Raw genomic sequence first — 12,490 nt, forward strand, 5'->3', positions numbered from 1 at the left:
ATCATTTTTTCTACTCTGGCTGTTTTGGAGGTCTACTGACCCAAACATGGTTCTACATATCATTCAATGGAAATAACTATCATTGCTCTTTTCATGTGGTCATTAGCGACATGGTGAACATATTCCAGTCCCAGGGATTAACATGACACACTCCTATCAGGTGGAATTGTTTTCTTTTCGAAAAACAGAATGGTCTGATGTAGCTGCCAGAAATAAATTCCATGGTTCAACATGATCCTCTGGATCTGCTATTAGTAATTCCACATCGAATACACATTGATAGCACCATGGCTTTAGGCAAAGTAGTGTCAGTCCAAACGGGCTGTCTTACCTGATAGGAAGATGGCAGACAGTGTAAATAGCTGACATGCACAGGAAGTCCTTCAAAACCCGTGTATTCATTGCTATTTGTAGCTGTATGCACAGCTGATCATAGTGAGACATTGACTATGTGCTATCTATTTACTTGTACTAAGGTGTTTTCTGTGAAAGGAGGAGTCTGTGGCAACAGTGAACAAACTGGGTATGTTTCGCAGTAGAGAATGTTGGGCACTCTATGGTGGACTGTGCACAAATATACTATTTTTGTGTTTCAACAGTCTGACACACCACAGCCCTATAATTGTAAGCCACACAAGATCTGCATTTCTATACCACTGTACCTCCAAAAGCTCTGCAAAGACAGTAGGACACCAGGATAAGGACCTTTCAAGTGTTAAGTCACTGGTTTGGAAGATCTATTCTAAGGGTAAAGCTTAGTTTTTACATCACCTCTTGAGTTTTACTTAAACCAATACTAAGCTCACAACATGTCAGTACAGACCTGAAATTCATGGAATAAACTAACCACCAGTCCTACAACAGTGACGCTAGAGCCTACACAGAAACAGGGAGGGTGCCAATACCAAGTCAAATGCATTATATTCAGTCAGACATGTCATAGTCTATTGCTACAAGGGACAGGAAAAAAAATCCAGGTATCAATGGGTAATGGGACAATTTAATCAGCACCTCAACCTTGGGTTCCAAAAGAAGATTTCAAAGAAGATGACTGACAGGATAGCAATGAGATTCCATTATCTAAATTAATTATTTGCCTTATCTCCTGTTCCAGCCTTCCCTGTGGTACAGCCCAGCTTCTGCATGTGGATGTGGGCAATGCCACACTCTTAGTGGATTCTGAAAGGAACCAGTGTGTGGTGGCATGGGCCACCCCAAAATGGCCTGGAGACCTAAGAAGGAACAGTATGGCATATCCACGGCAAGTCTGACAAATGTATTTTTTGTTGAAAGAAACATATAATCAATATTCCATTATATGACAGAGAATGGAGATTTATGAGAGAAGAGCTTCTCCGACAAATTAAAAAGCAGAAGCCAAAAGTCACAGTGAGCTGTTAACACCCGCTGTGACTACCCACTGTAAAATTGTTAATATAATTCCAGTGCTGAACAGTGAAGAATTCAAATGCAGCCAGAGCTAAATTTTGTTTGTAAAATCGGAAGGCAGTGAAAGACCGAGGAATTGGCCCAATGCGGTTTACATGGTGATTACTGTAAAGCAGCTCTCACAGAAAGATGTGGAAGCTGGCTGCATTACAAAAGGATGACATAAACAAGCTGCAGGAACTGGTGGCAATAATCAACATTACCAGAAGCCCGGTTACACTTATTATGATGTGAGAACTCACAAAGTCTGAACAGGATTTATTAAGTCAATTATTTAAAAGAATCAGAGAAGCCCCTAAAATTCCAGATCTAGCAATAATTATTTGCTGTGCAGTCAATAATGTGATCCACTTAGTGAATCAAATCATCCACTTTACTCTCAGAGCTATGGTAACACCCAAAGCAGACCCTGATCCAGTGAAGATTAGGCACTAACGACTAAACTCAAAGAACTAGTTGGTCATGTATGTACCAGGAATGGTGGGATTTTCTTTTCTTGGGCACAACCATGGCATAGTTGTCAGTGTGAATAAAAATGATCAAATGAAGGGATTGATGGTATTACAGAGATAGGCCACCTACAAAAGATACACACACAATAACTTCCAAGTTTGTAAACACTCACAAACATTAGTAAGTAGTTTACCTTGGAAGTAGTGTGAGTTTACACCTGTCACGGGTATGAAAATTGGAAAGAGTGAAAATGCATCTACATTACCCATGCAGAAATGTAGACCTGCTACATTCCCTGCTTGAAAAGGAGGAGAATGTTGAATAATGGAAATCTCCAACGGACGTCCAATTTCAGCAGTACTGCAAGAAGTAAACCATACAAGTAATCTTGAGAAGAAAATTGTAACTTAATCAGTGTAGGATACTGGGTTTCGTTTGAAGTAGCACCCCCTGCACTTTTTGCCTGAGTTTTGATGCAGCTTTGACTGAAGTGCACTGGGTTCCTGCTAACCAGGACCCCAGTGCCAATGTTCCTTCCCCAAAGACAATACCACTGATCCCATGATCTCCAGGTGGTGAGCCCTTTAGCACCTCTGTAAGTCCCTAGTAAGTGGTACCTCTGGTGCAGTACCTAAGGCATAGTGTAGGAAGTTGGCTCTGTATGTACTATTTCAAAGTAAGAAATAGCATGCACAGAGTCCAAGGGTTCCCCTTAGAGGTAAGATAGTGGCAAAAAGAGATAATTCTAATGCTCTATTTTGTGGTAGTGTGGTCGAGCAGTAGGCTTATCAAAGGAGTAGTGTTAAGCATTTGTTGTACATACACACAGGCAATAAATGAGGAACACACACTCAAAGACAATTCCAGGCCAATAGGTTTTTATATAGAAAATGAAAATGTCACTTACCCAGTGTACATCTGTTCGTGGCATCAGTCGCTGTAGATTCGCATGTTTTGCAATAGCTCGCCATCTGGTGTTGGGCCGGAGTGTTACAAGTTGTTTTTCTTCGAAGAAGTCTTTCGAGTCACGGGACCGAGTGACTCCTCCTTTTGTGTCCATTGCGCATGGGCGTCGACTCTATCCTCAATTGTTTTTCCCCGCAGAGGGTGAGGTAGGAGTTGTATTGTAGTAATAGTGCCCATGCAATGGAGTGACTAAGTATGTACCTATATAAGGTTGAAATGATATATATACAAATAGTTGAAGGTAACTTCCGAACTGCTACAGGCTCCCGGGGAGGCGGGTGGGCACATGCGAATCTACAGCGACTGATGCCACGAACAGATGTACACTGGGTAAGTGACATTTTCAGTTCGATGGCATCTGTCGCTGTAGATACGCATGTTTTGCATAGACTAGTAAGCAGTTATCTCCCCAAAAGCGGTGGCTCAGCCTGTAGGAGTGGAAGTAGTCTGAAATAATGTTCTTAATACGGCTTGCCCTACTGTGGCTTGTTGTGCGGATAACACGTCTACACAGTAGTGCTTGGTGAATGTGTGAGGCATAGACCATGTGGCTGCCTTACATATTTCTTGCATTGGGATGTTTCCTAGAAAGGCCATGGTAGCACCTTTCTTTCTGGTTGAGTGTGCCCTTGGTGTAATGGGCAGCTGTCATTTAGCTTTAAGGTAGCAGATTTGGATGCATTTAACTATCCATCTGGCTATACCTTGTTTTGATATTGGGTTTCCTGCATGAGGTTTTTGGAATGCAATAAATAGTTGTTTAGTCTTTCTGATGTTTTTAGTTCTGTCAATGTAATACATTAATGCTCTTTTGACATCTAATGTATGTAGTGCCCTCTCAGCTACGGAATCTGGCTGTGGGAAGAACACTGGAAGTTCTACTGTTTGATTTAGATGGAACGGTGAAATAACCTTTGGTAAAAATTTAGGATTAGTCCTTAGGACGACCTTATTCTTGTGTAGTTCTATAAAAGGTTCTTGTATTGTAAACGCCTGAATCTCGCTTACTCTTCTTAGGGAAGTAATGGCGATGAGGAATGCAACCTTCCCGGTTAGGAACTGTATTTCGCAGGAGTGCATGGGTTCAAAAGGTGGACCCATAAGTCTAGTTAGGACAACATTTAGGTTCCATGAAGGAACAGGTGGTGTTCTTGGTGGAATAATTCTTTTAAGGCCCTCCATGAATGCTTTAATGACTGGTATCCTATAAAGGGAAGTTGAATAGGTAGTCTGCAGGTATGCAGATATTGCTGCAAGGTGTATTTTAATGGAAGAGAAAGCTAGGTTAGATTTTTGTAAGTGAAGCAAGTAACCCACTACATCTTTTGGAGTTGCGTGTAATGGTTGGATTTGATTAATATGGCAGTAGCAAACAAACCTCTTCCATTTACTTGCATAGCAGTGCCTGGTGGATGGCCTTCTGGCTTGCTTTATGACTTCCATACACTCTTGTGTAAGTTGTAAGTGTCCGAATTCTAGGATTTCAGGAGCCAGATTGCTAGATTCAGCGATGCTGGATCTGGGTGCCTGATCTGTTGGTTGTGTTGAGTTAACAGATCCGGTCTGTTGGGCAGTTTGATGTGTGGTACTACTGATAGGTCTAGCAGCGTTGTGTACCAGGGTTGCCTTGCCCAAGTTGGTGCTATTAATATGAGTTTGTTTTGACTGAGTTTGTTTACCAGATAAGGAAGGAGAGGGAGAGGAGGAAAAGCGTAGGCAAATATCCCTGACCAGTTCATCCATAGGGCATTGCCCTGGGACTGCCTGTGTGGGTATCTGGATGCGAAGTTTTGGCATTTTGCGTTCTCTTTTGTGGCAAACAAGTCTATCTGAGGTGTTCCCCAGCGCTTGAAGTAAGTGTTCAGAGTTTGGGGGTGAATTTCCCATTCGTGGACCTGTTGGTGATCTCGAGAGAGATTGTCTGCGAGTTGATTCTGAATCCCTGGGATAAACTGCGCTATTAGGCGAATTTGGTTGTGAATTGCCCAATGCCATATCTTTTGTGCTAACCGGCTCAACTGCGTTGAGTGTGTCCCCCCTTGCTTGTTTAGATAATACATTGTTGTCATGTTGTCTGTTTTGACGAGAATGTATTTGTGAACTATTATTGGTTGGAAAGCCTTTAGTGCTTGAAAAACTGCTAGCAGTTCTAGGTGATTTATATGCAGTTTTGTTTGATGTACGTTCCATTGTCCTTGTATGCTGTGTTGATCGAGGTGTGCTCCCCACCCTGTCATGGAAGCATCTGTTGTTATTACGTATTGTGGCACTGGGTCTTGGAAAGGCCGCCCTTTTTTTAAATTTATATTGTCCCACCATAGAAGCGAGAGGTAAGTTTGGCGGTCTATTAACACCAGATCTAGAAGGTGACCCTGTGCTTGTGACCATTGTGATGCTAGGCACTGTTGTAAGGGCCTCATGTGCAGTCTTGCGTTCGGCATAATGGCTATGCATGAAGACATCATGCCTAGGAGTTGTAATATCATCTTTGCTTGTATCTTTTGTGTTGGATACATGCGTTGTATGATGTTGTTGAAGTTTTGAATTCTTTGTGGACTTGGAGTGGCTACTCCTTTTGTTGTGTTTATTATGGCTCCTAGGTACTGTTGTACTTTGCACGGCAGGATGTTTGATTTTGCGAAGTTGACGGTGAACCCCAGTTTGTAGAGGGTTTGTATGATTTGATTTGTGTGGTGTGAGCACTTTGATAACGAATGGGTCTTGATTAGCCAGTCGTCTAGATACGGGAATACATGTATTTGCTGCCTTCTGATGTGTGCAGCGACTACTGCTAGACATTTTGTAAAGACTCTTGGTGCTGTTGTTAAACCGAAAGGCAATACTTTGAATTGGTAATGTATTCCTTTGAATACAAACCTTAGGTATTTCCTGTGCAATGGATTTATTGGTATATGGAAATACGCATCTTTGAGGTCTAAGGTTGTCATGTAGTCGTGTAGTTTGAGCAATGGTAGCACTTCTTGTAGTGTGACCATGTGAAAGTGGTCTGATTTGATGTATGTGTTTACTATCCTGAGGTCTAGGATTGGTCTTAGCGTCTTGTCCTTCTTTGGTATTAAGAAGTACAGTGAATAAACTCCTGTGTTTATTTGTGTGTTTGGTACTAATTCGATTGCATTCTTTTGCAACAGTGCTTGAACTTCTGTCTCCAGGAGCTCGGAATGATGTTGTGATAAATTTTGTGCTCTTGGTGGTATGTTTGGAGGGAATTGTAGAAATTCTATGCAATAACCATGTTGGATAATTGCTAGAACCCAAGTGTCTGTAGTGATTTCCTGCCATGCTTTGTAATAATGACCTATTCTTCCCCCCACTGGTGTTGTGTGGAGGGGATGAGTGACATGTGAGTCACTGCTTAGTTGCAGGGGTTTTGGGGCTTTGAAATTTTCCCCTATTCCTAGGGAATTGCCCTCCTCTGTATTGGCCCCGAAAGCCTCCCCTGTACTGTCCCTGGTAACTGGACGGTGTTGCCTGTGAGATGCTGGCTTGTGTGGCCTGACCCCGAAACCCCCCTCTAAAGGGTGTCTTGCGGAAGGTGCCGTAGTTTCCTCTGCTCTGCGGGGAGTAGAGTGCGCCCATTGCTTTAGCAGTGTCCGTGTCCTTTTTAAGTTTTTCTATCGCTGTGTCCACTTCTGGACCGAACAGTTCTTTTTCATTGAAAGGCATATTGAGAACTGCCTGCTGTATCTCTGGTTTAAACCCAGACGTTCGTAGCCATGCATGCCTTCTGATGGTCACGGATGTATTAATTGTCCTTGCAGCTGTGTCTGCTGCGTCCATGGAGGAGCGTATCTGGTTGTTTGAAATGTTTTGACCTTCCTCAACCACTTGCTTTGCCCTTTTTTGTAGGTCTTTGGGTAGATGTTCAATGAGGTGTTGCATCTCATCCCAATGGGCTCTGTCATAGCGCGCAAGTAGTGCTTGAGAGTTGGCGATGCGCCACTGGTTTGCAGCCTGTGCTGCGACTCTCTTTCCAGCTGCATCGAACTTGCGGCTTTCCTTATCCGGGGGTGGTGCATCCCCAGATGTGTGGGAGTTGGCCCTTTTCCTAGCTGCTCCTACGACGGAATCTGGTGGCAGCTGTGCAGTGATGAAAACAGGGTCTGTAGGGGGCGCCTTATACTTTTTTTCCACTCTTGGTGTGATTGCCCTACTTTTGACCGGCTCCTTAAAAATTTCTTTTGCGTGCCGGAGCATACCAGGGAGCATAGGCAGACTTTGGTAGGAGCTGTGGGTGGAGGAGAGGGTGTTGAATAAAAAGTCATCCTCGACCTGTTCTGAGTGGAGGCTTACATTGTGAAATTGTGCTGCTCTAGCCACCACTTGAGAATACGCAGTGCTGTCTTCTGGTGGAGATGGCTTCGTAGGGTATGCCTCCGGGCTGTTATCTGACACTGGGGCGTCGTATAAGTCCTATGCGTCCTGATCCTTGTCACCCTGGCTCATGGTGGTGTGAGCTGGGGAATGTGATGGAGTTTGTGCTGGTGAGACGTGAATTACAGGTGGAGGAGAGGGTGGTGGAGTAACCTTTTTCACCACCTTTGTTTGTGGTGTTTGTTCAGTTTGGAACTCCAGTCTTCTCTTTCTTCTAATAGGGGGAAGGGTGCTTATTTTCCCTGTTCCCTCCTGTATGAAGATACGCTTTTGCGTATGGTCTACATCGGTAGATTGCAGCTCTTCCTCGAACCTATGCTTTCGCATTTGGGAGGTTAGTGAATGCTCCTCTGTATAAGAGCCTGAAACTGGGTCGGTTGCAGGTTGTTTTGGCACCGAAACCCTGTCTGCATCTTTTTTCGGCTCCGAGCTGACTTTTCTTTTTTTCGGGGCCGAAACCTCTCGGCGTCGATCTTCGTCAGTGCCGCTGTCTCGGCGTCGAGCCGTGTCTACACCGCTATCTCGGTGTCGATGCTTGTCTCCAGCACTTTCTCGGTCCCGAGAAGGCTGCGTACCGGTGTCTCGACCGGAGTCGGACTGTCTCGGCACTGTTTGGGCCTTTTTCGGTGCCGACGGTCGGTCACCGAATTTATGGGTCGAGCCATGGCCTGGTGGCAGTGGCGTCCCCTGGGCCTTGTCAATCTTCTTATGTGTTGTTTTCGACGTCTTACTCACGGTTTGTAGGTCATCGAATTCCTCGGTGTCCGATTCGTGGATCGAGAAGGTACCTTCCTCTTCTTGTTCCTCGAACTCTCGGTGGGCTGTCGGCGCGGACGCCATTTGAAGTCTTCTGGCTCGACGGTCTCGGAGTGTTTTTCGGGACCGGAACGCACGACAGGCCTCGCAGGTGTCTTCACTGTGCTCAGGTGACAGGCACAGGTTACAGACCAAGTGTTGGTCTGTATAGGGGTACTTGTTGTGGCATTTGGGACAGAAACGGAACGGGGCCCGTTCCATCGGCGTTCTTCAGCACGCGGTCGGGCCGACCAGGCCCCGACGGGAGATCGAAAAACTACCCCAAAGGGCACCGGAGCTCTTCGATCTTCGATGCGGTGTTGAATCTAACTACGCCGATCCCGAACGCAACAATACCGACGAAAATCTTCCGAATTTATCTATCTTTCCGTTCCGAAACTCGGAGCGACAGGAACACGTCCGAACCCGATGGCGGAAAAAAAACAATCGAGGATAGAGTCGACGCCCTTGCGCAACGGACACAAAAGGAGGAGTCACTCGGTCCCGTGACTCGAAAGACTTCTTCGAAGAAAAACAACTTGTAACACTCCGGCCCAACACCAGATGGCGAGCTATTGCAAAACATGCGTATCTACAGCGACAGATGCCATCGAACATATATTTTCTTAGTTTATTTTAAGAACCACAGGTTCAAGATTTACAATCAATACTTTAAATGAAAGGTACTTCACTCAGGTATCATAGGAACTTTGGATCAGCAAAATAGCATGTACAGTTTTGGCAAAAATGGCAATAAGCTATTTTAAAACTAGACAGTGCAAATTTCAACAGTTCCTGGGGGAGGTAAGTATTGGTTAGTTTTGCAGGTAAGTAAACCACCTACAGGGTTCAAAGTTGGGTCCAAGGTAGCCCACCGTTGGGGGTTCAGGGCAACCCCAAAGTTACCACACCAGCAGCTCAGGGCCGGTAAGGTGCAGAGGTCAAAGTGGTGCCCAAAACACATAGGCTTCAATGGAGAAGGGGGTGCCCCGGTTCCAGTCTGTCAGCAGGTAGGTACCCGCGTCTTCGGAGGGCAGACCAGGGGGGTTTTGTAGGGCACCGGTGGGGTGGGGGGTGGACACAAGTCAGAACAAAAAGTACACCCTCAGCGGCACGGTGGCGGCCGGGTGCAGAGTGCAAACAGGCGTCGGGTTTACAATGGAGTTCAATGGGAGACCCAGGGGTATCTTCAATGAAGCAGGCAGGCAAGGGGGGGGGGGCTCCTCTGGGTAGCCACCACCTGGGCAAGGAAGAGGGCCACCTGGGGGTCGCTTCTGCACTGGAGGTCGGATCCTTCAGGTCCTGGGGGCTGCGGGTGCAGTGTCTTTACCAGGCGTCGGGTTCTTAGAAGCAGGCAGTCGCGGTCAGGGGGAGCTTCTGGATTCCCTCTGCAGGCGTCGCTGGGTCGCCTCAGGGGGGTCAACTCTGGCTACTCATAGGGTCGCAGTCGCCAGGGAGTCCTCCCTGTAGTGTTGTTTCTCCGCAGGTCGAGCCGGGGGCGTCGGGTGCAGAGTGGAAAGTCTCACACTTCCGGCGGGAAACGTGCAGTCCTTTAAAAGTTGTTTCTTTGTTGCAAAGTTGTTTCTTCTTTGGAGCCGAGCCGCTGTCCTCCTGAGTTCTTGGTCCTTTTAGGTGCAGGGTAGTCCTCTGAGGCTTCAGGTCGCTGGACCCTGGGGAGCGCGTCGCTGTTGCAGTTTTTCTTGAAGTGGGGAGACAGGCCGGTAGGGCTGGGGCCAAAGCAGTTGGTGTCTCCGTCTTCTCTGCAGGGCTTTCAGGTCAGCAGTCCTTCTTCGCCTTCAGGTTGCAGGAATCTATCTTGCTTGGTTCTGGGGGCCCCTAAATACTCAGTTTAGGGGTGTGTTTATGTCTGGGGGGTTAGTAGCCAATGGCTATTAGCCCTGAGGGTGGCTACACCCTCTTTGTGCCTCCTCCCTGAGGGGAGGGGGGTAAATCCCTTAATCCTATTGGGGGAATACTCCATCTGCAAGATGAAGGATTTCTAAAAGTCAGAGTCACCTCAGCTCAGGACACCTTAGAGGTTGTCCTGACTGGCCATTGACTCCTCCTTGTTTTTCTCATTATCTCTTCCGGCCTTGCCGCCAAAAGTGGGTCCGTGGCCGGAGGGGGCGGGCATCTCCAAGAGCTGGAATGCCCTGGGGCACTGTAACAATGGGGGTGAGCCTTTGAGGCTCACCGCCAGGTGTTACAGTTCCTGCAAGGGGAGGTGAGAAGCACCTCTACCAAGTACAGGCTTTGTTACTAGCCACAGAGTGACAGAGACACTCTCCCCATGTGGCCAGCAACATGCCTGGTGTGTGGCAGGCTGGCGAAACTAGTCATCCCACACTGGAAGTCGGGTATGTTTTCAGGGGGCATCTCTAAGATGCCCTCTGGGGTGTATTTCACAATAAAAGTTACACTAGCATCAGTGTGCATTTATTGTGCTGAGAAGTTTGATACCAAACTTCCCAGTTTTCAGTGTAGCCATTATGGTGCTGTGGAGTTCGTGTTTGACAGACTCCCAGACCATATACTCTTATGGCAACCCTGCACTTACAATGTCTAAGGTTTTGCTTAGACACTGTAGGGGCATAGTGCTCATGCACCTATGCCCTCACCTATGGTATAGTGCACCCCTGCCTTAGGGCTGTAATGCCTGCCAGAGGGGTGACTTATCTATACTGCATAGGCAGTGTGAGATTGGCATGGCACCCTGAGGGGAGTGCCATGTTGACTTAGTCATTTTCTCCCCACCAGCACACACAAGCTGGCAAGCAGTGTGTCTGGGCTGAGTGAGGGGTCCCCAGGGTGGGATAAGACATGCTGCAGCCCTTAGAGACCTCCCCTGGCATCAGGGCCCCTGGTACCAGGAGTACCAGTTACAAGGGACTTACCTGGATGCCAGGGCGTGCCAATTGTGGAAACAAAGGTACAGTTTTAGGGAAAGAACACTGGTGCTGGGGCCTGGTTAGCAGGGCTCAGCACACTTTCAAATCATAACTTGGCATCAGCAAAGGCAAAAAGTCAGGGGGTAACCATGCCAAGGAGGCATTTCCTTACACATAGGTACTAAACAGGGTCCCTAAGAGCTGGAGCATAACTTGTGTCACTTTAAGGAACCCAGCACCAACCTCACCCAGACTGCCACTGCGGGCTGCATGACAAGGTGCTCCAAAAAGTGAAAACACGACATGGCGCACAGCCTGTGTGCCATGTCCCCTAACACTGCCTGTAATATTTGTAAGTCATCCCTACAGCAGGCCTTACAGCCCTAAGTCAGGTTGCATTACCTTACAGGTGAGAACATGTTTGCAAAAGCAGATATGACCCTGCTAGGTTTTTGTCGAGTCTTAAGACACAGTAAGTTAGCAAGAAAGTCATTTTAAGTACATGTGCTGGACACTGGTCAATATAATTCCTCAGCTATATGATGGCTTCATTGAAACCACTGATGTTTGGTATCAAACATCTCGTATTAATAAACCCTCACTGATTCCAGTGACGTATTTACTAATACATACACCCAGAGGGCACCTTAGAGGTGCCTCCTGAAAACCTACCAACTCCTGGTGTGCTGACTGACTGGTTTTCACCAGCCTGCCACCAACAGATACGTTTCTGACCGCCAGGGGAGAGCCTTTGCTCTCGGGTGGTCAGGAACGAAGCCTGCTCTGGCAGTGGTGTTAACATATACCCCTCTCAACAGGATGGCCTACACATCTGCATTACAACGCATAAGGCTTCAAAAGAACCCACCACCTTTGGTACGCAGATCTGGTTGTCCTGAGAGGAGATGCAGACCTCCTTGACCCAGAGCCCATTTGGCATCTGGACAGGTGGGAAGATTAGCTACCTAGTTCACCATCTTATGTGGGGTGGAATTAGGAATTCTGAGACAGGGTGATGCCCACTCCCCAAAGGAAGTGGTCATCTAGGGGGCGCAGTGACCTCAGGGGTAAGTAGACCAATGGCTACGACTAGTCACCCCCCTTAATGTCCATACATTGAGTATTTAGAGGACCCACTGATACCAGGACTTCAGATTTCGATGGACACAAAAGAATGAGTGGACAAGGAAGACTGGTGACCCAAGAACTGAGGAGCACGATTAACTTGGCACCAATAATGCCAGCCTGACTTGGAGGTGGAGTTCCCACTTGTAGACTTATTGCCACATCCTATTGAGGAAGTCGGCAAGAGTGTTGCCCATACCTGTTCCACTAACAGGTGAATGTGGTGACGTACTGTCCAACACCAATTTAACTGAGATAGGCGTGATCATTTCAGAAAGTTCCCTCTCTCACCCCTCCATTCACCCCCTGTTTTTGTAGATAAAACATGGCTGTTGTGTTGTCCACCTGAACTAATACAATCTTGCTAGTCAAGTGAACTATAAAAGGGCTAGGTGAATGGATTTAAGCCCTACATAGTT

The 12,490-nt window shown here is 46.8% G+C and overlaps 1 protein-coding gene across 1 annotated transcript in view; it reads right to left on the reverse strand.

Moving 5' to 3' along the window:
* INTS4 (integrator complex subunit 4) overlaps nucleotides 1-12,490 on the reverse strand; it is a 337,269-nt gene that overhangs the window by 218,985 nt on the left and 105,794 nt on the right. The window lies entirely within an intron of this gene.

Source organism: Pleurodeles waltl, chromosome 8, assembly GCF_031143425.1.
Source record: "Pleurodeles waltl isolate 20211129_DDA chromosome 8, aPleWal1.hap1.20221129, whole genome shotgun sequence".
NCBI lineage: Eukaryota > Metazoa > Chordata > Amphibia > Caudata > Salamandridae > Pleurodeles > Pleurodeles waltl.